Source organism: Stomoxys calcitrans, chromosome 5 (assembly GCF_963082655.1).
Source record: "Stomoxys calcitrans chromosome 5, idStoCalc2.1, whole genome shotgun sequence".
In the NCBI taxonomy this organism is placed as follows: domain Eukaryota; kingdom Metazoa; phylum Arthropoda; class Insecta; order Diptera; family Muscidae; genus Stomoxys; species Stomoxys calcitrans.
The window spans coordinates 57,863,030-57,890,145 of NC_081556.1; the positions used below are offsets into that span (position 1 = coordinate 57,863,030).

The 27,116-nt window shown below is 38.4% G+C and overlaps 1 protein-coding gene and 1 long non-coding RNA gene across 2 annotated transcripts in view; one reads left to right on the plus strand and one right to left on the minus strand.

The window, feature by feature from the left end:
- The window catches only part of LOC106092647 (exostosin-1), a 418,420-nt gene that overhangs the window by 40,404 nt on the left and 350,900 nt on the right, over nt 1-27,116 (plus strand). The gene's annotated exons all lie outside the window — the stretch shown is intronic.
- Nucleotides 8,919-9,937, minus strand: LOC106083306 (uncharacterized). Its single transcript, XR_001220618.2, has 2 exons — nt 9,677-9,937; nt 8,919-9,617 (listed from the first exon to the last, which is right to left on the minus strand). It is a non-coding gene; the product is annotated as an uncharacterized LOC106083306 (long non-coding RNA).

Genomic DNA, 27,116 nt, shown 5'->3' on the forward strand with positions numbered 1-27,116 from the left:
CAATCCCCCCCTTTGGTCACGTTCGAGTGGCTCCAAGGTTGTCTTCAGAGCACCGGACCATACATGCGAGTTGTATTCTATCTTCGGCCTGATGTAAGCAGTATAGATATTAAGACGATCAGATGAAGTGAAGTAGTTCTTTCGATACTTCGAATACATGTTGTGCCCAACGGGCATCACATTGTATTATCATACCCAGAACATCAAGAGCGTTTGATCACCCAATATACATGCTGTCGATAGTTATTGACGATTGCAAAGAGTCGGGGAATTGTTTGTGACACAACAAACAGCACTGCGTCTTGCTGACCATTCTTTCGTCGCCACTCAAAATGGTCAGCAAGTCCTGACGGAATGTATCATCCATAATTCGCCTCCTACCTCCAATCTCATCCGCAAATGAGTATTGGATTCAAAGGCTGACTTAGTTAATCGTCAATGAAAATAAGAGTCGATGGGGGAGAAAGGACAGAGCCTTGTGGTACACATGCGGTTAATTTGTATTTAGAGCGCAGAGAACCCATCTACAACAACTCGACTAGTACGATTCTCTAGAAAGGTCGATATAAATCGGCCGAAATCATTTCCGACATCAAATGCTACAAGCATTGATAGGAGTGCACCGTGCCAGACCCTTTCAAATGCCTTGGAAATATTTAGTGCCACTATCGACTCCATCGTTTTGACAGATACGCCATAACGTCAAGCGTGGAGCGATTTCTGCCGAATCCATATTGTTGGTCACTAAGAAGGCCATTGGACTCTAAATACATTACAAGATGGTAGTTGACCATGATCTCCATTACCTTGGAAACCGCGGAGCATATCGCGATTGGCCGATAATTCGAAGGGTTGTTCGCCTCACCCTTTTTAGGTATCGGTTGAATGTTCGCTACCTTCCAATACGCTGGGAAGACTCCCGCACGATAAGCATGGTTGTGTAATGTAAGCAAGCGTCGAAGCACACTTGCACAAAACAAGTGTCGATATGCCATCGGGTCCTGGGGGTTTATTAATTTTATTGAGATTCGCAAGAACCCTTATGACTCCATGTGTTCTGAGGCATCGAACTCGATACGCCCTCAATCGTGGGAAGTGGTTGATCGCTATCCGGCAAGGAAGTATTTCCCGCAAACATCTCAGCCAGTAGGTTAGCCTTATCGAACGGGTCAGTGAATAGTTGGTCATCTTTGACGAGAGTCGTGATAGGCGATGGGTTGCCATTAACTCTTTTCACAAATGACCTAAAGCTCTTGTTCCCCCTTGGAGAAGCAATAACTCTGGCAATTAGACGTTATTTGTGAAGACATTTCTCGCGTCTACGTACCCTGGCACACGAAGTTCTTGCCTGTGACCATCGGCAGTGAGATCTTCGCAAGTTCAAGGCTCCTTTGTTTTAGCTTTTGGTTGGCGCGGTTACCGACGGCGCTCGATTTATAGTTGATCGGGGAGTTTCGGTGTGTTTTGGTGGAAGGCTCCGGTTGTCTTTGCGGGCTTCGAATGGTATTTATTATAGAGAGCGAGCGCCTTGTTGTCGGACGCCCGTGGTGACCTAATTATGCGCTGGCCTAGCTGATCTTGGGACCGTCATGTTCATCTGGAGGACTAAATACTACTGGAATTGGGGAAATGGTTGGCAGATGCGGTAATGACGTCTTATGAATCGGTGGTAGAGAAAGTATAAAGACATAACATTGCATTTGGGATTTCATGTATCACTACTACAAAATTAAGGGGACAAAACGATTTCTTATCGGGGAGCGTATGCGAAAACAAGCCATCTTTGGCCGGCTAAGCTATCTGGAGATGCAAACTAGTGCAGATGCATGCTAGGTGCGAGCTAAATGTTGATGCAACTGAGGGCGGATGCAAACTGAGTGCGGATACAAGCTAAGTGCGCATGCAAGCCGAGCTTGGATGAAAATTAAGAGTGGATGCAGCTAAGTGCGGATGCGAGCTAAGCGCCGTTAGAAACTAGATGCGAATACAACTAAGGGTGCGAACAAAATGCGCGCTGATGCCGAGCGGAGCCGAGCTTATAGGCGCATATTTTCATGCGAGAAAAAATTTTGTCTATAACACAGTGAATGCGACAATCAGTGCTGAAATACTGTTTTTACATGTGTTTTGCTTTTATGTCATGTAGTTTTGTTGTTCATTTGTGTTTATAAAATTGCAGCACACGGCAATGAATTCATCTGATAAAGAGAATTTTGCTATAAAGGAGTATGTTTGGGGAATTTCATTATTTATAAATTACCGGAAAAAAGTTCACTTATTATTTGATCGATATGCGTTTGCTTTTATTTTTAAAACTTTAAAAAACCAGCTGCTTGCTAAAAAGTAAACATCAACAATGCGAACCAGGGCGAAAAGCGATTTGGAACTGTTTTCTCGCACTCAATCGGCTTTGCTCTCCGCTCTGCTCGGCATTCATTATGTTATGCACGAGCTTATTTGTATTGACTTGTATGTAACCAGTTTTCTCGCACGCACAATCTTTATCGCATTGATAATCTCCGCTCGGCTTTCAGCGCACTAAGCTTTCGCACACTAAGCGCGGATGCAAGCTAAGTACCGATGCGAGCAATGCGCGGATGCGAACTGGATGCGAATACAACAAAGCGTGGATTCAAGTTAAATGCGGATGCGAACTAAGGGCAGATACAAATTAGGTGCGGACGCACGCTAAGTCCGTGCAAACACCTGAAGCTGTGCCAGGCCAAGCTGTTTCGATCAGTAGCTAGGTACGGGCAAATATAAATTGTCACGTTATGCACAGTGTACAACAAACTGCTACAATTACAACAACAACCTAATAAAGTTTAATCCGAGAACTCCAAATACTTTTGGTGTTTTTCTCTGCTAAGCTAATAACAGCTCTTAACGTGGATTTTCCATCCCCCAGAATAATGTTTCTATCGTAGAAAATTTAATTTTGTGCGGGTGCGTAATTCAGTACACCCTTATAAATGTACTCTTATATACTGGATGCTCTCCCTACGGCAGGAAATATTTCTGTGTACGGCTTTTGTATTCACATTTAAAGGATTAAAAATGGAAGAACATACATTTCATCCAAAGGAATTCCAATTTTCGTCTATGGTTTTTAAAAAGTTATCTGATGATATCATATACTTGGCGGGAGCTCCTCTGTACTTCAGAGGCCGTGATGATAATATAGGCTAAAAAGATATGATGTTATTTGGCATAACATAAAAAGATGGAAAGGGTTGCAAATTTTGTGGCTGCATTGTAAATTTTGTGGCGCCCATAGGAAAGTAAATACGTGCACAAATCTTAACACTTTTGGTAGTGGGGCTTTGGAGGTTTCTTGACAAGCAAAAGTTTGTTTTAAATATAAAATTGCTTAAGTATATTATTTGTGTTAACATCTCAGTAGCTGCGTGAAAACTATTGTAAATGGCCAAAACCTAGCCAAAGTTAGGATGGTATTTCAGGTTTTCGCTAAGAAGGCCCGGCTTCATATTCTAACGAGAAAATCTATAGAAGAGTGTTAGATAATACATCGGGTAGAATATTGATGTGAAACATAATATTAATGCGACTATGTTGCAAAGTACTAGATTGTTAAAGCCAATTATTTTTATGAAAGAACAAATTCATTAACATCCTAGGATTATGATCAAATTTGAGTATCAAAGATAAGAGACGGTTTACATTTGTGTATAAATATGCATAATGTGGTATATAAATATCGAAGTTTACTTATTTCAGTGTTTTTATTTTTAGTATAAATGGTGTGGTTTTTAAACTGTGGCTTTCATTTTGGTCACACTTGTTTCGGAGTTGGTCTTCTCGACTGCTGTCATTTGATATACGCTTGGTTTGGCTTGTCATTCTATAATGAAACGATTACTCATAGTGAACATATGTAGAGTTCCCCACAAATACTGCGATTCAGTCTGTAGCGCCTGCCGCATGATATTATTTAAATATTAAAGAAAATTCATACAATCGGATATTGTGAGGATGCCTATTTTTAAAGTTAGGCAGAAAATGTGTTTCTGTAATATCATCGATCGCGACTTCATTTGGCACCACACCAAACTCATCGGTAGAATCGGTCAATCTGGACACATGCCCCTTTCTTATCTGCGAATCACTGAAAAAGGCATGTCTTTTCGTTTAAACTTATGCTCTTAAGAGTATTTTTCATTTGTAGTGCAGCAAGAAAGAAAACAAACTCCATTTCACATATTTCTGCCAAAAGAAGACATCGAACTAAACACACTTGCTCAACCTCTACTCTTACAATCGTCGATTGCTGGAAGAGCAATCTGCCTAACCTTAAAAACAAGCTTTGTTGTTTATCTATTTGTAATAGAAATAGATTACCCTACGGTCTGAAGCCGGCCAATATACGACTGTATAAATTATTACAAGACCGAATAAATTAAGCGCACAACGTGTGAATTACAGGAAATATTTCTCTAAATAGTTTTGGCCATAACTTTTAACTACATCTGTTTTACTTCTTCACGAATAAGAAACATTTATAAGAAACAAGTTACGAAATGGGTCATTTCTATTGTTCTGATCTGCTTACTGGATCTGGATATTACAAAATTAATGTGGTTATTCAGTCGCAGAACATAATTATTGGAGAGTAACTTGCTTTCCTCTTTCGTCGATGGAGAGACATGGCTTAAAATGTCATGGCGATCAACAATATATATATTTTAGGGGGTCTTAGACCAATATTTAGATGTGTTATTACTGGAGAGATTTTTATACCCTCCTATGGTGGAGGGTTTAAAAATTAAAACATATATCCTTCTACAGATTAAATAATCTAACTACAAATTACTCTGAAATCAATCATGGATCTTGTCTTCTTGTTAGACCAAAGTCTAAACTAAATATCACATACATCCTTGATGGTCAATAAAGCTTATGGTTCTTTAGGTTTCATTAAGCTCATTTTTAAAGAGAAGTGATGAGAAAAATTATCTTCGCTCTAACAAGCAAACAAATTTAAAACAAAAAATTCGGCCAAGATGGGCCGTGATTTTAACTTATGTTGTTCGAGTCAGGGCTGCGGAGTAGACCAATTTTTTATCGGCCGGGAAGATTGCACAAGTCCAAGCACTTAGTTTATATATATATATTTTTTTTAATTAAAGCAAATTCTCTTTATTTGCTAAGCCAATGTGCTTCTAAAAAAATAAATTTCTTAATTTTTTATTACCATTTAGCAACGAAAAGTGAATTTTAATGACTTTCACATAAAATCGCACCTGCTTTCAAAAGTAATAGGCTTATTGCCATCAATGTATTTATTAAAATGGAAACCATCAAATACAACAACAACTGTTTCAAGAATCTCACTACCAAAATTTTTAAGATAACTTTTTAAGCTATAAATAATTGCCGACTTTGACAAGCCAACTTCCCCCCAAAAACATTACCATATATGACGTGAAATTTTTTTCTTCAACTAGTTTCATTCATCCACTTTACGCCAATCTAAGTTTCCTAACTCAAGCTCGTATCTTTCTAAGACAGTTCTATTCTTGGGTATTTTTCTACCGATTCGTCGTTAATGGGTTAAGTCAGTCTACCCGTTCAACAGATAACCGAAATCACGATAGCGTTTAAACAAATGAGGCTATCCACATGACATTTTTCATAGATACTTCTTATTGATGTAGGTCGTTGGCTGGATATAATGGAACGTTTCTTTTAGCCGCTATAACACGGCATGCAGTTGTCTTATGACATGTCACTTTTTGTATTCACATGTGATATAAAACGATTGCCAATATTGGCAATTTACAAACGATTCATCATTTTGCTATCACACCTGTATGTTATTTTCCTCTGACGTAAGCTAAAAATGTGAGCAAATCTAATTTTTTATGCGTAAAAATTGTTAAAGTTAAATCATAAATTTGTGAAAACAATTTAGTTTAGGGGTGCTTTCATTCGATTGACAACAAAAACAGCTGATTTCTTTATGTTTTTGTCAGAAGAAATAGAGCAAGCTCTGAACCCAAAAGTTACATGTGCTATTTTGAAAAGTGATTTTCGTTTATATCATACGACGTGTACATGTACCGTACATGTGCTAAATATGATATGTCATAAGACATACCGTGTTATAGGGCCTTTAAAGACAACAGATCAATAGCATTTTCTCTAAAAACAACATTACGACATTGTGTGCTTTACAATCTGCTCTAGTTGGGATGGTTGTAAAGCACCATGATCCATTTGACATAGCCCGCCGATGATATTTTCTTGATCGAAATTGGAATTGCGATACGGGATAACCGGTCAAATGCTTCTAGAAACAACAAACTTTTGCTGACTTTAAAATTATTATTACTGCAAATCGTACGAACATATATATGGGAGCTATATCCAAATCTGAACCGATTTTTTCTAATTTCAATAGGTTTCGTCTCTAGCCGGAAAAAGACGCCCATACCAATTTTGAAGACGATCGGATGAAAATTGCGATCTGTATTTTGTACACAAATTAACATGGACAGACGGACATAGCTATATCGAATCAGAAAGTGATTCGGAGTCGATCGGTATGCTTATCAATGGGTCTATCTCTCTTCCTTTTGGGTGTTAAAAACTAATTCATTAAGTTTAATACCCTGTACCACAGTAGTGGTGTAGGGTATAATAATTATAACAATTAATGGTGCGATACACAAACAATTTGTCCACTTTGAGGTGTTTGAGTTCGCCAATAATATCCAATAAAAATATACCATAATCACATTATTGCGCTTGAAATACATCACAAATTACTTCCTTTTTACAAAAACTCAGAAGCAAATGCTTTTGTTGGCTTGTAAACAATATAATCTAGTTTGACATTTATACCAGTGTGAACTAAGTCACATTACGTGTCAGCTTCGCTGTGAGTTTGTCATTTTGATATAAAAAAAAACAAAAAATTGATGTAGATCTATATTTACTCAGAAAAGAATTTGAAGAAAGCAACCCATATTAAAGGGGTTCTGGTGCCACTTAACACTGTGCCCCGAACTCAGTACATTGTTCCCGAGTTTCATTTGACATTAAAATGTTAGCACAGGTTTTGTTTGAATTTATTTTTATTTCTATTTGTAATTGTCGCAAATATTTACATTAGAAAAATGAAAGCATAATAAAACTGCATCCACATTCAAGCAAACCCAGAAATAAATTGTTGCTGTAATAGAAAAAATAAAGAGCTCGCAACCACGGAATGATAACAGCTCAAAAACGGGGGCAAAGCAAATAAAGAGACACGTTTTTAGTATTTTTTTGGAATTCAACCTCAAAACCCATTGGTGGTTACAGTGACACAAAGCGAGAGGGCTATCCTCTTCTTTATCACACAACAAAGGAAAGAAACCACAACTATGCAATTCTGTTTCCGATTTTGGTTTTGTTTTATAAAAAGCAATTCCAGCAAGGACATGTTGGATGAGAGCAAACAAAGGAATGTCGCCTCTGTTGTCTTGAGGTTAATTAAAACAAATTCCGCCCAACCTGACATGTTCATGAAAATATCATAATTTATCACAATTCTGATACTCATAAATGGAATTGGGTTAGGTTGGGGGCCAAAGGCAAATAATAATTTAAGAACATACACATCTTCGTTTGGGAGTTGTAAACAAAATGTCAGTTATATTTGACATGAATTCTTGGCAGCAAGACCACAAAAAAGAAACACAAAAGGAAAATTAATTTATAAAATATTCTAAGGCCAGAGTTTAAAGTGAATTCATGAAAATCAAGCCAAGGGCAAATGTCATCAATAAGTATTTTAATATATGGACATGATTGTAAAACGGAGATTTAAACAATGGTCTTTTGGTCAGATTTGTGAAATAAAAAAATAACAACTAGAATCGCATTAAGCCAAACCGAATCTTATATTGATATACTTTGGATAGCATTTGACAAGGCCTTAAGACGACATCTCTCTTTTCTAACTCATATTGTCTCATTTGAACGACGGAAACGACTCGTTTAAGTTTACATATTCTAGTACCCAACCAAGAGCCAAACAACTACCGTCATGGTGGTCCTAAGAACTGGTTTGTCTAAGGAAGGAAGTCTAAGAAAATACAAGGGGGAGCAGTTCCTTGGAAGACATTATGCGAGACCTCTAGGCCTTTGATAGAGCTCGTAAAATATCGATGTGGCACTGTCGATATATTTTTTTTTGTCTGAATATCGATTAGTAGTTTTCCTCTCGATACTATCGGCCAACTAATTATTTGAAAAATTGAACAAAAATATTTGATCCGACACTGAATGTATCCTTTACGATAAATTGCGCCTATAGAGCGCGCAATTTTTATCCGATTGGGCAAACATTTTGTAGAATTATATCTCTCATTACTTCTAATTGATTTTATTAAACTAAGTTATATTCAGTCTGTGCATTGATATTGTTTCTGTATAAATAGATCTCTCCTTCTCATTTTCGTTTAAAATGTAGGTGATGGGAATTTAACGAAAGTATCGATACTATCGATATTTATTACTAGAAATATCGAAAATAACGAGTGCTGCATATATCGGTGGTTTTCCAGCTTTAGTCTATGATACACACTCATTTCATGTGAGGAATCAAGAATTACACTCAGAAAAATGCTTTTCATTAATACGTGTAATTGAAAATTCTTGACGGGGTAGCAAATGAACTAGGTACAAATAAAACTAACTTATCATGAGTATAGATAAAATAGCTAGACTCATCTGGTGTCAGTAATTTTACTTAAACTATTTCCTTTGGAATAACCAAGCATTTTAATTAACATCGGTAAAAGCCTATTATCGCCGACGATATATCATCAGAAATTTGGTACGCACTGAACTATTTAACCCATTAACGCCTGACCCTCAGTTTTGGTCAGATTTTGATGAAATTTCATATATTCACAATTCAGCGCATTTATTTTTTTTTTAATCTTTGTTTTAATACAGCATTATTCTTGGGTACTTTTCAACCCATTCGTCGTTAATAGGTTAAAGAAATTTAAATTTTTAGTTCAATATAACTTTAATGTTTACAATTTCCATTTTTTGAGTTCACAATAACATGCTCCGGGCCAAGTACAATTTAATAATTGTTAGTTAATGCTGCACTAAATTCAATTTGTTGACTGTGGCATTATTAAACCCAATAACATATTTTATTTTATAATTTTTTTTGCTTCCCACAAACCCTCCTTATAATGTGGGGTATAATTTTGAAGTATGATATGCTCTACAAGTATTGTATGCTCTACAATTCCCTGGGATATCTCTGTGGCCCGGCACCCAGGTGAATTTTAAACTGTTCGGACATCTCGTTGGAAGATCTGCGACAGTTAAAACAGGTGTCTGTGTGTCTAAATTGATATTTATGCCAATCATCGTTATGACATTATATCTTAGCCATTCCACAACTTCTATAATTTCAAGGATCATCGCTTGATGCACACTATAGTGGTCGGGTAAACTTCTCGATATCACCGGTCCAAAATCTTCAGAGTACACCTCAAAGCCCAACTGATCGTCTTGTCTTCTAGTTTGTAACTATTCTATTTAACTTCTATTACCAAATGATGGTATGGCAGTTGTGACCACCGAGCCTGGCATCAAAGTAAATACGACTTATTATTGGAATAAAGATTTTAGACATAGAACGTACCAACTAGTCTCGCCACCATCACATAAGGGACGTGTTAACCAAGAATTGCTATGAAATCATCATATTCCACACTTCATTTTTACCACAATGTGGCTGTCCAATTCGCTAGATGCCAAACCGATGGACTTTGCCATTTGGGTCATTTTAGAGAGCAAGATAACGACAAAAAATATGGCATGTGAAGAAAGCCATTGTATGAGAATGGGCCAAAATACCGGCAGATTAAATTAGTGCACCTTATAACTCGTTGTTTGACCGATAGTCAAGGCGAAAGGTGCTCATGTCGAACAAAAGTGAATGACAAAGTTCCTTCATTTTTATACCCTCCACCATAAGATGGGGGGTATACTAATTTCGTCATTCTGTTTGTAACTACTCGAAATATTCGTCTGAGACCCCATAAAGTATATATATTCTTGATCGTCGCGACATTTTATGTCGATCTATCCATGTCCGTCCGTCTGTCCGTCCGTCCGTCTGTCTGTCGAAAGCACGCTAACTTCCGAAGGAGTAAAGCTATGCGCTTGAAATTTTGCACAAATACTTCTTATTAGTGTAGGTCGGTTGGTATTGTAAATGGGCCATATCGGTCCATGTTTTGATATAGCTGCCATATAAACCGATCTAGGGTCTTTACTTCTTGAGCCTCTAGAGTGCGCAATTCTTATCCGATTGGAATGAAATTTTGAACGACGTGTTTTCTTATAATATCCAACAACTGTGCCAAGTATGGTTGAAATCGGTTCATAACCTGATATAGCTGCCATATAAACCGATCTTGGGTCTTGACTTCTTGAGCCTCTAGCGTGCGCAATTCTTATCCGATCAGAATGAAATTTTGCACGACGTGTTTTGTTATGATATCCAACAACTGTGCCAAGTATGGTTCAAATCGGTCCATAACCTGATATAGCTGCCATATAAACCGATCTTGGGTCTTGACTTCTTGAGCCTCTAGAGTGCGCAATTCTTATCCGATTGAAATGAAATTTTGCACGACGTGTTTTGTTATTATATCCAATAACTGTGCCAAGTATGGTTCAAATCGGTCCATAACCTGATATAGCTGCCATATAAACCGATCTTGGGTCTTGACTTCTTGAGCCTCTAGAGGGCGCAATTCTTATCCGATTGGAATGGAATTTCGCACAACGTGTTTTATTATGATACCCAACAACTGTGCCAAGTATGGTTTAAATCGGTTCATAACCTGATATAGCTGCCATATAAACCGATCTTGGGTCTTGACTTCTTGAGACTCTAGAGGGCACAATCCTTATCCGATTTGAATGAGTTTTTGAGTATTTCGTCATGATATCCTACAACTGTGACAAGTATGGTTGAAATCGGTCTATAACCTGATATAGCTGTCATATAAACAGGTCTGGGGATTTGACTTCTTGAGCTTCTAGAGGCCGCAATTCCTATCCGATTTGGCTGAAATTTTGCATGACGTATTTTATTTTTATTTTCAACAACTGTATCAAATAAGGTTCAAATCGGTTCATAACCTGATATAGCTGCCATATAAACCGATCTGGGATTTTGACTTCTTGACCCCTAGAGGTCGCAATTATTATCCGATATGCCTGAAATTTTGTACGACGGATCCTCTCATGACCATCAACAAACGTGTTTATTATGTTCTGAATCGGTCTATAGCCCGATACAGATCCCATATAAATCGTTCTCTCTATTTTACTTCGTGAGCCCCAATGGGCGCAATTCTTATACGAATTGGCTGAAATTTTACACAGGTCTCCAACATATAATTTAATTGTGGTTCGAACCGGACCATATCTTGATATCGTTTTAATAGCAGAGCAACTCTTTTCTTATATCCTTTTTAACCTAAGAAGAGATGCCGGGAAAAGAACTCGACAAATGCGATCCATGGTGGAGGGTATATAAGATTCGGCCCGGCCGAACTTAGCACGCTTTTACTTGTTCTATCATTGCACGGTATTTTATATCTTGGACATGACATGGCATTGATCGGGCGCTATTGTCGTAATGGATAGCCATTATTAGCTAACATGATCTTCCGCTTTAGTGTGGAAAACATTTTGGCTCAATTTTAAACACTAAATTATGGTTTTTTTTTATTTTTTTTTTTTTATATTGACCTTTTTTATACCCACCACCGAAGGATGGGGGTATATTCATTTTGTCATTCCGTTTGCAACACATCGAAATATCCATTTCCGACCCTATAAAGTATATATATTTTTGATCAGCGTAAAAATCTAAGACGATCTAGGCATGTCCGTCCGTCTGTCCGTCTGTCTGTTGAAATCACGCTACAGTCTTTAAAAATAGAAATATTGAGCTGAAATTTTGCACAGATTCTTTTTTTGTCCATAAGCAGGTTAAGTTCGAAGATGGGCTATATCGGACTATATCTTGATATAGCCCCCATATAGACCGATCCGCCGATTTAGGGTCTTAGGCCCTTAAAAGCCACATTTATTATCCGATTTTGTTGAAATTTGGGGCAGTGAGTTGTGTTAGGACCTTCGACATCCTTCGTCAATTTGGCTCAGATCGGTCTAGATTTGGATATAGCTGCCATATAGACCGATCCTCCAATTTAGGATCTTAGGCCCATAAAAGCCACATTTATTATCCGATTTCGCTGAAATTTGGGACAGTGAGTTGCCTTTGGCCCTTCAACTTCCTTCGTTAAATTGGCCCAGATCGGTTCAGATTTGGATATAGCTGCCATATAGACCGATCCTCCGGTTTAGGGTCTTAGGCCCATAAAAGCCATACTTATTATCCGATTTTGATGAAATTCGGGACAGTGAATTGTATAAGGCCCATCGACATCCTTCGTTAATTTGGCTCAGATCGGTCCAGATTTGGATATAGTTGCCATATAGATCGATCCTCGGTTTTATGGTGTAAGGCCCATAAAAGAGGCATTTATTGTCCGATTTCGCTGAAATTTGGGACAGTGCTTTGTGTTAGGCTCTTCGACATGTGTATGCAACTTGGCCCAAATCGGTCCAGATTTGGATATAGCTGCCATGTAGACCGATATCTCGATTTAAAGTCTTGGCCCCATAAAAGGCGCATTTATAATCCGATTTCACTGAAATTTGACACAGTGACTTATGTTCGGCTTTTCGACATCCGTGTCGTATATAGTTCGGATCGGTATGAGGTATATGAGTATAAGGTATGAAATTTTCACCGAATTTTGATGAAAGGTGGTTTACATATATACCCGAGGTGGTGGGTATCCAAAGTTCGGCCCGGCCGAACTTAACGCCTTTTTAATTGTTATTGGGATATTTGGAACATCAGCTGATGTCATGTGGTCCACCAGTTGATTTATTATCCGTATGATGGTTAAATCCTTGGGAAACTGAAACCACAGAACACAAGTTAAATGCACGCTTTAAACATAGCAGTAGCCTTCTGGAGAGCACAATCCACTGGAGTATCGAATCATAAATATAACTTGGTGGGGTTTTTGCATCATTTATTTGTGTTCAATATTCTGCAGCAGTTTCTCATTGGGTGGCGATGGTGATGATGGGTGGGAGGTGTTTGGCATTGTAGGGCAACTCAGTGTTTTTTTCTCGTTTCACCAATTGCCATCCACATCATTGCACTCCATTTGATAGGACAGAAAGAGTGAGTTTAAATCTATTTTGATTTGAATCAATGATTTGTAGCTGCTACTGCGTGTGTTTCTGTTGGTTTCCATTTCGTGTGAAGTGCGTCCCCCCATTAAACACAACCACTTGAAAGAGCTGCGAGGCTGGGGTGAAAAGTTTATCAAATTGTGTGACAACATCAAAGGCACTTAAAACAAACAATCAAATCGAAATGAATGAATAGACAATTTTATCAGTTCCTCTTAATAGCATAGCGTTCAATGAAATCTCAGAAATCTACTTCCGCCACAACTTGTTTTAAATTCTAGCGTTTGGCTTTGTTTGTGAAAACTTTTTTTCGTGAAATTTGCAAGCTAACGTCTACGTTTCTGCTTTGGTCCGTTTCTCTTTGAACCTCAGATCTCAATGCATCGTATGTGTGTTTGATTTAAAGATAACGTTGAAGTTGTAAAGTGGAACAATGCTCAGACAGACCCATTGAGATGTGAATGGAAACAGGAATTGATGGGGAATAATAGCATCCTTAGTAAATTCTTGAGCAGAGCTTGGGCAGAAACAATAAATGTCGGTGACTGATATTCAATCCCTGGGGACGAACTTTTCAATCGGTTTCCCATATGAACACCAGGAGCGTACGTGTATTGTTAAATATTGGTTCCATATCTTAACAAAAAAGTGATATTTCATACATTTTGTGGAGCAGGTGACAAGTTTTTTGTGTTGTTTATTTTGGTCAAGTTACAAGAATTTTTGATAGTATTCTAGCTTTTTGACCTCAAATTTTTTAACTAATAAAACAAAGACATTATTAGATTTTATTCCTAACGTTTCGTCACTTTTGCGGTGCTTCATCTATTTAAATAATTAAAAATAAAACATTGAGTATTTCCAGACTTTGACGATGACACAATATTGGACAAAGAGCGAAAGGAAAAAAGAAAAAAGAGATTGATGATAGAAAGTTTAAGAATACAACAAAATATTGGGAGAGCAATGAACTTAAAGGAAGACACTGATAACATTAGTGCCAGTTACGTCTATGCCATAATATGATCTTTGATATTAGGTTTAAGTCGAGGTTATTGTCTCCGATGCTCTTTCAATGAACCAATGTAACCCGTCTTAAATCTAATATTGTAAGTTTTGCATTGTTTCCTTTCATGAAGTTTTGCCGAAATGCTGTTTTATTATACCCACCACCATAGGACAGGCGGTATATTCATTTAGTCATTCTCTTTGCAACACATCAAACTATCCATTTCCGAGCCCAGGTTAAGTTAGGTTTAAGTGTCAGTCTGCCATCATACTCACTTAGACGCTTACGTTTATTGTGATACCACATGAACAGGAAAAGAAAGTTGCCTTCTAGTTACTACCGTTGGACCATCCATATCGCTTTAAAACAGCCCAACAACTTGCGAATGTTCAGATCCGCTAAATCAGACAAATTCTCAAAGAAATGAAAACCTAAAGTGGAACTCCTTCTGACTGCCAGTGCGGGGCACACACACAGCAGATGTTCTATAGTCTCTTCTTCCTCGACGTATTCGCTGCTTCTGCAAAAGTCGTTACTGGCAACCTTCAGTCCGTCAGCATGTTTTCCGATTAGACAGTGACCTGCCATGACGGACATAATGATTGAGACATCCGTTCTAGCCAGCGACAGTAAAACGGTAGACCTCTTCATGCTTAGACCAGGCGACATAATTTTGGAATACCCCAGGCAGTGTGTAATCCATTAATATCGGCCATTGTATCAAGGATAAAAACATTGTCCGTAGGCGCCGCATGACCAAAGGGAAAGCTCCCTTAGCCTCACAGCAATGGTCGCAGCAATTTGTCTAGCCACGACGTTCAGAGGCATTAGGTGTAGAATTAAATTCATTGCAGCATCTTCCTTGGTGTGCCTACAATGCACAAACCATCCAACTTTTGGATCCAACTGAGTATTGAACAGTATGTGGACTTTTGAAGCGCCGTCCACCAGACCACAACACCATATAGCATTATAGGTCTGACAACTGCAGTATATACCCAATGGGTGACACGCTGTCTAAATCCCCAACTTTTGCCAATGGTTCTCTTGCAGGTGTATAGTGGAAGAGTTGCCTCTCTTGCCCTTTCCAAAATGTTGGATTTAAAGTTCAATTTCCTGTCTGGGTCCAGGTATTTTGCGCTTTCTGCAGAAACCGGACCATAGTCTTGACTCAGAATTTCCACCACCGTTGCGTTAGCCTCATCTTCTGAGTCCGCCAGGAGTTCATCCTCACAACATTCGTTCGATCGTATCATGATGAGGCTGCATTGGAAACACTCTTCCTCAGGACACTGGTAGTGTGGACGATTCTTCCATAGATGCTTCACTAGTTGCTGCTGAAGAAGTTCCCCATGCTGACGCACACCTTGAGCCCAACCCCACCCACAAAAGGCTTGTCGGTCCCGTCTCGACGTCTTCCTTTCCTGTTTCGATAGTGGCAGAGGGATTTCCAGTCTCCTGCAATCCGCCTGATCTTATAGATACGGTCGATAGTTCCTCAGCCAAGTGTTCAGCAACAACTGCTGAGTCGTCTTCTGATTCCACAACCTCGCCGCTTCTATACACCTTCAGTCTCAAGTTGCTGAATTAAAAGTCTCAAGTTGTTGATTAAACTTCTACAGACTTGTTGAGTTCTGCGAGACAACCGGAGTTTAGTTTGGATACTGCATGTGTCCGGTCGCCATCATCCAATATACCAATCTTATAGTCAGTGGTTGAAAGATTGGGGTTACATTCCCTTAGTTTCCCAAGTATGGATTCAGGATCTGAGGGAATCCCTGGTATCCAAGCATGCGCCATTGGTCGATATGGAATATCTACCTTCTTGACTATATCCAGTGCTGTGCCTGGCAAGATCTCGCCAATCTTTCTTAGGGCACAACGATACTCTTCAATTGAGCGTTGTTTCCCTAAAGCAAACAATTTGGTATTGGCCCCAATACCAGCCTGCATCTTCACAAATTGGAGTAGGCCCAGGCAATTCCGTAAGGACATCAGAGTATACAGATTACAGTCCATTGACTATTCCACTTCAATTGTTCCTAGATATGCAGCCCTGAACTCCTCCCCTGTCGACAACTAACATCACCAAACTATCATTAGCCACATTACCAAAGGTCCTTGGACCCATGTAACTATTGTCTGCCTTAGTTCTTTTGGGCATTGGATGCTCTTAAGCCTTTTGGCCGACTGCGGTGCCGTTTCCAAATCTAGACGTGTAGGCTTTTGGGGTAGCCTGTGCAGCGAATCTCCGAGCCCAATTAAGGTAGCCTTCTTATCGGAGAGAGGCTCCACCCCATATTTTTATACCCACCACCATAGGATGGGGGTATACTTATCTAGTCATTCCGTTTCTAACACATTGAAATAGTCTTCTAAGACCTCTTAAAGTATATATATTTTTGATCGTCTCGACGCTCTGAGTCGATCTAGCCATGTCAAAATCACGATATCGGTCGATAAGCTAGCCTCTTGAAATTTTGCACAGATAATATCGATGTAAGTCGTTGCGGATTGCAATGGGCCATATCGGTTCAGCTATAGATATTTTGAGCCCCTGGAAGCCGCAATTTTTGTGAAATTTTGTGGCTGAAATTTTGCATGTCATGTTCTTTTATAACTTCCCACAGCTGTGCTTAGTACGGCCCAAAGCGGTTTATAACCATATAAACCGATCTCCCGATTTAGCTTCTTGAGCTCTTACAAGCCGCAATTTTTTTCCGAATTGGCTGAAATTTTACACATAGTGTTCTGCTATGACTTTCAACAACTGTGTCAAATATGGTTCGCACTCGACTTCAAGGTTCATCTCAGGCATCCGATCGGAAACCACTTCCCTTGCTTCCATGTTTCCTATCGTCGCCTCGATTATACCACGATGGTATGAGCAGCTCCCATCCTCAATCCATTCTCCCATCGCCTTAAGTCTCATAGCCGCAGTGGCTGCCTCACACTCAATCTGTAGCTCAATAGGCGGGATATTTAGAATAGTCTCCATTGCCCTAGTCAACATGTTCTATGAACTTGTATGGTCCTAACGTTGCACTTTTTCTTCAGTAAGTAAGTATTGGTTTAATTACGCTTCTGTAGAGCGAGGGGTAGTCCACTCGAACCCAGGTCCCATTTCGAGCCTACGGCCGGTCTACATAGTGCCCAACATTTGCGAGCCTTCTCAGTACGCTTCTTCGAAATTTATTACAATCGATCGAAAGTCCGTTTTATATGGAAAACATATCCGGTAAAAATTGCATTCATATAATTTGCATCATGTCTTTATAAAACCTAAAGTTTTCCCAATCTATTGGTAATAAAAAGAGAATAGACTATAGACTTCAAATTGGAAATACGAAGAGATTTCCTTGTCATCCATGTTGCAAACTTTTTTTCTTTGTAAATTTTATTTGCGTTTTAATTTTTAACTGATTTATTTTCTTCAAAAAAAAAAAAAATATATTTTTGAAAAAGCAAATTCTCTAGAAGGCTTTTCCCTTCAACTAGCCCTATTTTAACACATTTCCAAGTGTTCAGCAACAACTGCTGAGTCGTCTTCTGATTCCACAACCTCGCCGCTTCTATACACCTTCAGTCTCAAGTTGTTGAATTAAAAGTCTCAAGTTGTTGATTTAACTTCTACAGACTTGTTGAGTTCTGCGAGACAACCGGAGTTTAGTTTTGGATACTGCATGTGTCCGGTCGCCATCATCCAATATACCAATCTTCCAGTCAGTGGTTGAAAGATTGGGGTTACATTCCCTTAGTTTCCCAAGTATGGATTCAGGATCTGAGGGAATCCTTGGTATCCAAGCATGTGCCATTGGTCGATATGGAATATCTTCCTTCTTGACTATATCCAGTCCTGTGCCTGGCAAGATCTCGCCAATCTTTCTTAGGGCACAACGATACTCTTCAATTGAGCGTTGTTTCCCTAAAGCAATCAATTTTGTATTTGCATGTCATGTTCTTTTATAACTTCCCACAGCTGTGCTAAGTACGGCCCAAAGCGGTCTATAACCATATAAACCGATCTCCCGATTTAACTTCTTGAGCTCTTACAAGCCGCAATTTTTTCCGAATTGGCTGAAATTTTACACATAGTGTTCTGCTATGACTTTCAACAACTGTGCCAAATATGGTTCGCACTCGACTTCAAGGTTCATCTCAGGTATTCGATCGGAAACCACTTCCTTGCTTCCATGTTTCCTATCGTCGCCTCGATTATACCGCGATGGTATGAGCAGCTCCCATCCTCAATCCATTCTCCCATCGCCTTAAGTCTCATAGCCGCAGTGGCTGCCTCACACTCAATCTGTAGCTCAATAGGCGGGATATTTAGAATAGTCTCCATTGCCCTAGTGGGCATGGTCCACATCGCTCCGCCTATGCCAAGTCAACATGTTCTATGAACTTGTATGGTCCTAACGTTGCACTTTTTCTTCAGTAAGTAAGTATTGGTCTAATTACGCTTCTGTAGAGCGAGGGGTAGTCCACTCGAACCCAGGTCCCATTTCGAGCCTACGGCCGGTCTACATAGTGCCCAACATTTGCGAGCCTTCTCAGTACGCTTCTTCGAAATTTATTACAATCGATCGAAAGTCCGTTTTATATGGAAAACATATCCGGTAAAAATTGCATTCATATAATTTGCATCATGTCTTTATAAAACCTAAAGTTTTCCCAATCTATTGGTAATAAAAAGAGAATAGGCTATAGACTTCAAATTGGGAATACGAAGAGAATTCCTTATCATCCATGTTGCAAACTTTTTTTCTTTGTAAATTTTATTTGCGTTTTAAGTTTTAGTTGATTTATTTTCTTCAAAAAAAAAATATTTTTGAAAAACCAAAACTCCCTTACTTAGGGAGTTTTGAAATTACTCTTAAAGAAAAAATTATTATTCGCAAAATATTTTCATTGTAAAAAGTTTTTCTCGGAAGGAAATCAAAAATTAAATAAGTAAATTTTGATAATTTTTTTAAAAATATTTCATTGTACCCAAATGTACGACCAAAGCCTGTAGAACTTATAAATTTCTACGATAATCAACGCTGCTTGATAGATTTAGAATCTTAATCACTATGATCTCCCTATCAATTGCCTTTAATACTGTATTGTGGAAAAAAGAAAATGGTTTCATTTATAACAATTATTTTTAAATGCAAATTAATTATTTCGGAGTTTCAAAATTGGGTTTCTTTGAGTCTTTAAAATGTTTCACTTCCTAACTGATATTTTTTTTCTACAAATAAAACTTCAATAAAAATGAAAATCTGCCTTACCGAATAAAAATCTACCTTATCGCCGCTGAGAGTCAAATCCACCTCGGCATCGCTTTCGCAATACTTCGAGGTGGATCTCAAATCGTTCTATCCGCCTTCGTCCATGATACCAATGCTAAGATCACTTATGCCTTGTCAAGATCAGTTTTCTATCATCTTAGGAAGTCTTGGCAGTATCTTGCTACTGCGGTTCATTTGTCAATACTTCTGATCATTTTGTCTACAACATTTTCTGCAGTTTTTTACCCAATCTGGCCGCGAGGTTCCACCCATCTGACGCGCGAGGTTCCACCCATCGTATGCAGTGAAAGAAAGTATGTTCAGCGTCATCCAGGTGTTCTTCATCCTCGTAGAGGCAAAAAGGAGTGCTGCACTTTTATGCAAATGTTTCCTAAAATAACCGTATTTTAACAGCATTTTTGTTATGTAATAGTTTACATCCCCATGTCTCCTATATTAAAATTTCTAAATATTTGGGATCAGTACCACGGTCCATCTCCCGTATTCCTCGTTCTCCCACCATATCTGCCACTTCTTTAGTCTCTTCTCCTATTTCATTTCTGCAGAGTGCAGAGTGTTCCTCGGCTTGGAGGTCTAGCGGTGCCATTCTTGCAAAAGCATTACACAGCCAAAGAAATTTTAACTTTAATTTTGGCCTTCATAAGAAGAAATTTGAAAAAATAAATAGTCAATTTAAATATAATGGAGCGTGGAGCGGAGCAGAGCGGAAAACTTGTTGTCGGAGCAAAGCTCCCGATCCCTACTGTCGACTACAGGTGCCAAGGCATGCACACCTATTGGAGGGACGTACAATATGCTACGGTCTGATTTTGAGCCTACTCCCGAAAGGCTCCTTGTAGTCCTATTCTGAAATGTTCACTCGCAGAAATTTTTAGTAGAACAGGGTATGTTCTCGGTTTCACTTTCCCTTTTCCATTAGAACCAATTTGTTATTAGTACATAACCCAAAGTTAAGAAATCTTATAATAAACGTTTAGGAAATGTTGACCCTTGGTTGGACCGAAAGGAAAAGTGAAATCTAAAACACACCCGATTGTTTTGTTTTTATCATTTCATAAGCCTTGCCTTACACTTCCATCAATACCCTAGATATCGTGTTCATAAATGGTATTCCTCTGTAGTTGCCTGGTATGTCAGATTTACAACATAACTTTTGTTAACATAGCCGGGGCTGAATTTAAGGTGATTTTCATTGTTGTCGAATATATTGAGTGACTATTTTGTTTTTTCAAACTTGCACTTTTGTTGGTGGTAATTATCATCGATACTTGATACGATGATGTGCAGCATTCAATGGTGAATGCTAATTTCGGGATTCTATTACTATTCTACAGTAACAATATCACACAAAAATTGTCACATCTTTATGTAGACAACTCAATGTCTAGACCTTTGCCAACGGTTGAATGTCACAATATTTGTATAGTTTAAACATTTGCTGTATTAAATTATTGGTGTTTGAATAATTGAAATTAATAGAAATGGCATCAAGGAGTGTGTCGGCATACAAGTGTATTCTAATAATAAATATGTGTCCCAAACAAACAAACCAAACAAGCAAATTGGAACTTGGAATAACGATTCAAAATAGCAGGCAGAAAGGCAGTCTTTCACACTATCAGTCGGGCAGTCAGTCGCTGAGTAATAGCAAATGATTGAAATATTTGACGTAGTCACGTAGAGAATATGAATCAGTGGGGAGAAAACCCCGTTATTGCCCTTTCTGAAACTGCCCCCATGTAGTGGGAGCTGTATTTGCACAATTTTATTGATGTTCATTCAATTTACTATTGAAAGTAAGAGGTGGTTGAGAAACGCCATCACCGGCAACACCTATCGCAAAGTGATTGTCATGCCCCCCGATGTTGGCTTGGCTTTAAGTTTTCCTCCTAAATTGTTTAATGGTGGAAATAAATTTCTCTTATGTGACAAAACCATCAGCTTAATGAATAGTAGCAGTATCCAGTGGCAATGTAGAGGCAGGCTATGATGTTGAGATTGTTCATAGTCACAGTTGTATTCAAGAAATTTTTGTCTAAAAAAATTTGTAGTATTTGTATCGTAGTTTCGTTACAAACGGGCAATTGAACTAAATAGAAATCATCATCATGAGAACAATAAGAATAGCTGGGAAGGGTTGGACGAGGCAAAATGCTTTGATTTAATAAATTCAGACCTTAAATTAATCACAGATCATGTAATTCCACTTAGGACGTAGTTGATTGCCTCAAAGAGTAGAGTTTAGTGTCTGTAAGAACAACAGATGTACTGGTTGTACGATAAATGTGTGAACCACAAAAGCTACAAGTTCAATTAAATCGTCATAAGTACATAAAATAGTCAGATAGTAATCAATTTTGCTGCTATTTCGGCAATAGTTCTGCTGTTGTAGCAAAATAATGGCAAATTAAGAATGTCAGGTACTGCTACTGACAAGACTTTTGTTTGCTACTGCTCCATTTGTGGTGGAATTGTTAGGAGATATATTTTAATTACTACACGCAGAGCATTTTGTTAGTAAAACAGCAAACGTGTTTGCTGAAACAACAAAAAGTCCGCTGAAATTAAGACTGCAGTAAGTTTTCCGCAAAACACGAAACATGTTCCTCTGTTTTTAAATGGTAAAAAGTTGTCTACAGCTTAAAATTGCCATAGATATATGCCATGTTTATATCGGATCTTAGCATTCAGCGGATAAAAACTGCTATTTAAGCCAACTGTTATGCTATTTTGGAAATAATTTTTGAAATTTGTTATTTTTTAAAATATTAAAAACGTTTGCTAAAATTTTGTCTGCTGAAACTGGGAAAGCAGACATGACTGCTGGTTTAGTAAGCATAAGGCTATAGTTTTAACGAACATTGCGGTCGGCTATTTTAGCTAAAACAGATGTTGTTTCAACTAAAAAATCCTTTAAAATATTAAACATGTATGAATGCTGAACAGGCAAAAATGGTTGCTGCGATAGCAAACAAATTGTTCTGCTTTCGAGCGTACATTGATACATTGATAGAAGTATTTAATTGTTTTATTAACATTAAACAATGGTATTTGTTTGCATATTGTATTTTAATACTCAATTTATTGTATTTAATTATTCTTTATTTTATTTTTATACCCTCCACCATAGGAATGGGCTATACTAACCTCATCATAGAAATACTGATATGAGACCCACCAAAGTATATATATATATATATATAAATATTTATATATCCTTGATCGTCTTGACACTCTAAGTCAACTTAGCCGTCCGTCTGTTTGTCTGTCGAAAGCATGCTAACCTTAGAAGGAGTAAAGCTAGAACCATATCAATCCATGTTTTGATATAGCTGCCATGTAAATCAATCGCGAATCTTGACTTTTTGAGACTCTAGAGGGCACAATTTCTATCCGATATGGCTCAAAATGTACACATGGCGTTTTGTGATGACTTCCAACAACTGTACTACGTTTAAGTTTAAATGAGTCAATAACCTGATATAGCTGCCATATAAACCGATCTCCCGATTATACTTCTTCAGCATCTAGAGAGCGAAATTCTTATCCGATTTGACTGAAATTTTCAACAGTGAATTTTACTATGACATTTAACCTACTGATATAGCTCTCATATAAACTGATCTCTCGATTTTACTTCTTGAGACCCTATAGGGTGCAATTCTTATCGGATTTGGTTTGAAATTTGGCGCAGTGACTGTTTCTATGACCTCCAACATACTTGCCAAATATGATTTTATGCGGTTCATATGATCAAATAACTTGACTAATGCGATCCATGGTATAAAAGATTCGACACGGTCGAACTTAGTACGCTTTTATTTAATTTTATTTTTTTTTGTTGTTTCATTTTGTATTTTTTTATTTATATTTATTTGTTTTATCTTATTTTATATTTTATTTTATTTTTATACCTTCTACCATAGGTAGATGTAAAATGCTAATTTTGCCCATGGGCAAACTTCTCACATATTAGTGAGTGCGGTCCGATTTAAGTTTAAGCTCAATAATAAAGGGCCTCCTTTTTATAACCGAGTCCGAACGGCGTGCCGCAGTAGAGAGAAGTTTAACATGGCATAGTACCTCACAAATGTTACCAGTATTAGGAGGGGAAAACCACCGCTGAAGAAAATTTCTGATCTCGCCAGGATTCGAACCCAGGCATTCAGCGTCACAGGCGGACATGCTAACCTCTGCGCTACCGTAGGAAGATGGTATACTTACATCGTCATTCCGTTTGTAACACATCGAAATATTGGTCTAAGACCCCATGATCGTCATGGCTGAAATTTTGCACAGTGAATTTTTCTACGACCTCTAATATAAGTGCCAACCATAGCTTGAATTGGTTTAAAACCTGATATAGGTCCCAGATAAACCGGATCTCCCGATTATACTTCTTGCGCCCATAGAGGGTTCAATTCTTGTCTGATTTGGCCGAAATTTTTCACAATGACAATGACAATGACACAACGATGGTCGTGGACCGATTCAGACCATAACCATCATATTCCTCTTACTTCATAAATTTGATGAATTTGTTGAAGGAGTTCAGTGTCTTCAGTGTATCTGCCACGTCTGATTTTGTTCATAATCGCGAAAATGTCATCTACATATTTTGTTAATATCCTGGGTTTTACCATTTTGTCAAATATGTCATTCAGAAGTTCCTCCATTACAATGTCAGCAATAATGGGAGAAGCGGCGGATTTCTAAGCTAATCATACAGCTGGTCATTGTATTTAAAATATCTGCTGTCCTTAATGAGAAATGAAATTAGACATTTACCAATACGCAAAACTTGTCTAAAATGGGTTAATAAAATGTTCATGGACGTATTACGTATGATTAGTGGCTGCATCATACTTAATATGCTGAATTATATATGAGACCATAAGACTAAATGCAACGAGAGTAGAAAGAAGGCAGAAGCTAGTCATACCGTGACGGGATAAGCGAGGCGACATAGGAAAACTGGATGAACTGTAAGTAGTTCATGATCGGATACCTTAGACGACACTTGAGGTTGAATGCGAGACGTTATATCATGCTACAGAAATGGTTCAAACCAAGGGACCGAAGAGGTCTGGCCATCTACATGGGGGAACCAGAAACTGATTTCTGTTTCCGGCTGGCTGGCCGTTCAGGACGTAGGCCGACATCCAGGATAATATAGAATGCGGTGAGGTGGTTCGGTATAAACGGGAGAACGTCTATTTTTAGGGCTATAACAACTAGGACGGTAAATTCACTGAGTTCTTGGGATGTAAGAATGTTAACGTCTTCTCTGAGGATAGCGTAATCCAAATTGTTTGGGTGCCGGGCCATAGCACAATTACGTAGAATAAGTGCGACAAGTGACAGCGTGTGTACGGCTTGTAGGGAAGATGATGAGATTTGAAGCATTTTCCATGTCAATGCCCAGCTTTACGAACCGACTTGGATTATAGAATGGATGACCATTAGGGGAGATCGATTAGGGATGTTGAGAGTGGCACGGAATTTCTGACATAGATTTTTCGGGGTTATTTTTCGGTATTTGGAGCGAACAAAAAGCCGATTGCTAGCTTAGGTGTATTTCCATAGTGCCATTGGCGCAAGTTTCAATCTTAGCTAATTGTATCAGCCATCGTGGCGCAGAGGTTATCACGTCCGGATAGTCCTACTAATAATGGCTACATTTGTGAGGTATTCTGCCGTGTTTGAATTTCTATACCAAGTGGTGTCGCTATGCGGCACGCCTCGAACTCGGCATAAAAAAGGAGGCCCCTTATCATTGAGCTTAACTTTATTCGGACTACACTCATTGATATGGGAGAAGTTTGCCTCTGTTCCTTAATGGAATGTTCATGGGAAATTTGGTAGTAGTATCTAATTGATGGAACTTAAACAAGAACAACAGAATAGAATAAAATTCATATTTATAAAATTTTGTCGCAAATAATCATTATATATGGCGCCGTTTTGAAGTGAATTGAGGTTTACATGTTTTGGCACACCGCAAACAGTGTAGGCTGCGGTGTGCCAATCGACGATTACTTAGAGTAGCAGTTGGGCAAGTGTGTTTGTTTGTAATAGTTGGATGTCTTCATTTAGTAGAAACATATGAAGTGAAGTAATTTTTTTTTTGGTGCGCTACAAATGAAAGTACTCTTTTTTTTGACAAATTCTACCGACGAGTTTGGGTGGTTCCAAACGAAATCGCGATCTAGGAAACCAGTCAAATGCTTTTACAATGCAGAAAAAAAACACACATTTTACTGCCTCACTTTAGAAAACATAAGGGTTTTTTGTGTTCTATTTGTAATAGCAACAGATTACCCTATAGTCTGCAGCCGGACAATATCCGATTGTGAGTAAATTAAGAATTTTAGAACTGCATATTTTCCACATAGCTAAAGCGCAATGTATACCAAAAAGTGCATATCAAATGTGTTTTGAGAATTGAAAAACGCAAACTTAATTGTGGGAATACTTTGAAAGGGATGATATAAAATGGAAATGGAAGGAAAAATTAATATGAGGTTAGGTAAGTTAAATGGGGCGATCTGTTATCAAACTCACTTAGACGTTTTCGTCCACTGCGATACTACAGAAACAGAAGAAGGAAAATGCCTTCTATTTCCCACCGTTGAACCATCCCAACAACTTGTGAATGTTCACACCTGCTAAATCAGACAAGTTCTCAAATAAATGAAAACCTAAGAACCTTCTTAGTTCCAGTGCAGGACACACACACACTTGCTCGGCGTCCTCATAGCTATTGCAAAAGTCGTTACTTGCAGCCTTGATTCCGTCTGGATGTTTTCTGATCAAACAGTGACCTGTCACGACCGATACAATGACTGAAATCTCTGTTCTAGCATGCGACAGCAAAGCGGTAGAGTTCTTCAAGTCTAGATTAGGCCACAAAACTTTGAAGTGTTCACAACCCCCCCTTTGTGACAATCTGTCGTTTGTTGCCCTTCGGGCCTGATCCTAAAGACTTAGCTTACATATCGCTAGAGGCAAGCCCACAAATTTTAGTTCCTCTGGAATGTGTAAGTTTGTTCCTAATCTGGCAAGCTCGTCTGCTCTACAATTTCCTGGAATATCTCTGTGGCTCGACACCCAGAACAGGTGGTGAAGATATTTATACCAGCTGTCGTTACGACATTATAACTTAGCCATTCCACCACTTATTCAATTTCAATGACCTATGCTTGATGTACACTACAGTTATTGGGTAAGGTTACCCGATATGAACAGTTCTAGTTTTTCAGAGTACACTGCACAGCCCACCTGGCAGTCTAGTTTGGCACCATCCGCATGGAAATCTATTTAACTTCTATTAGGAATCAAGATTCTATCAAGAAATGTAGGATGTAATCTACATTGTCTGGGATATCGAGCATTGTATCTGTATAACACAGCGTACGTAGCCGCCGCATGACCAAAATGAAAGCTCCCTTGATCTCGTAGCAGTGGTTGCAGCAATTTGT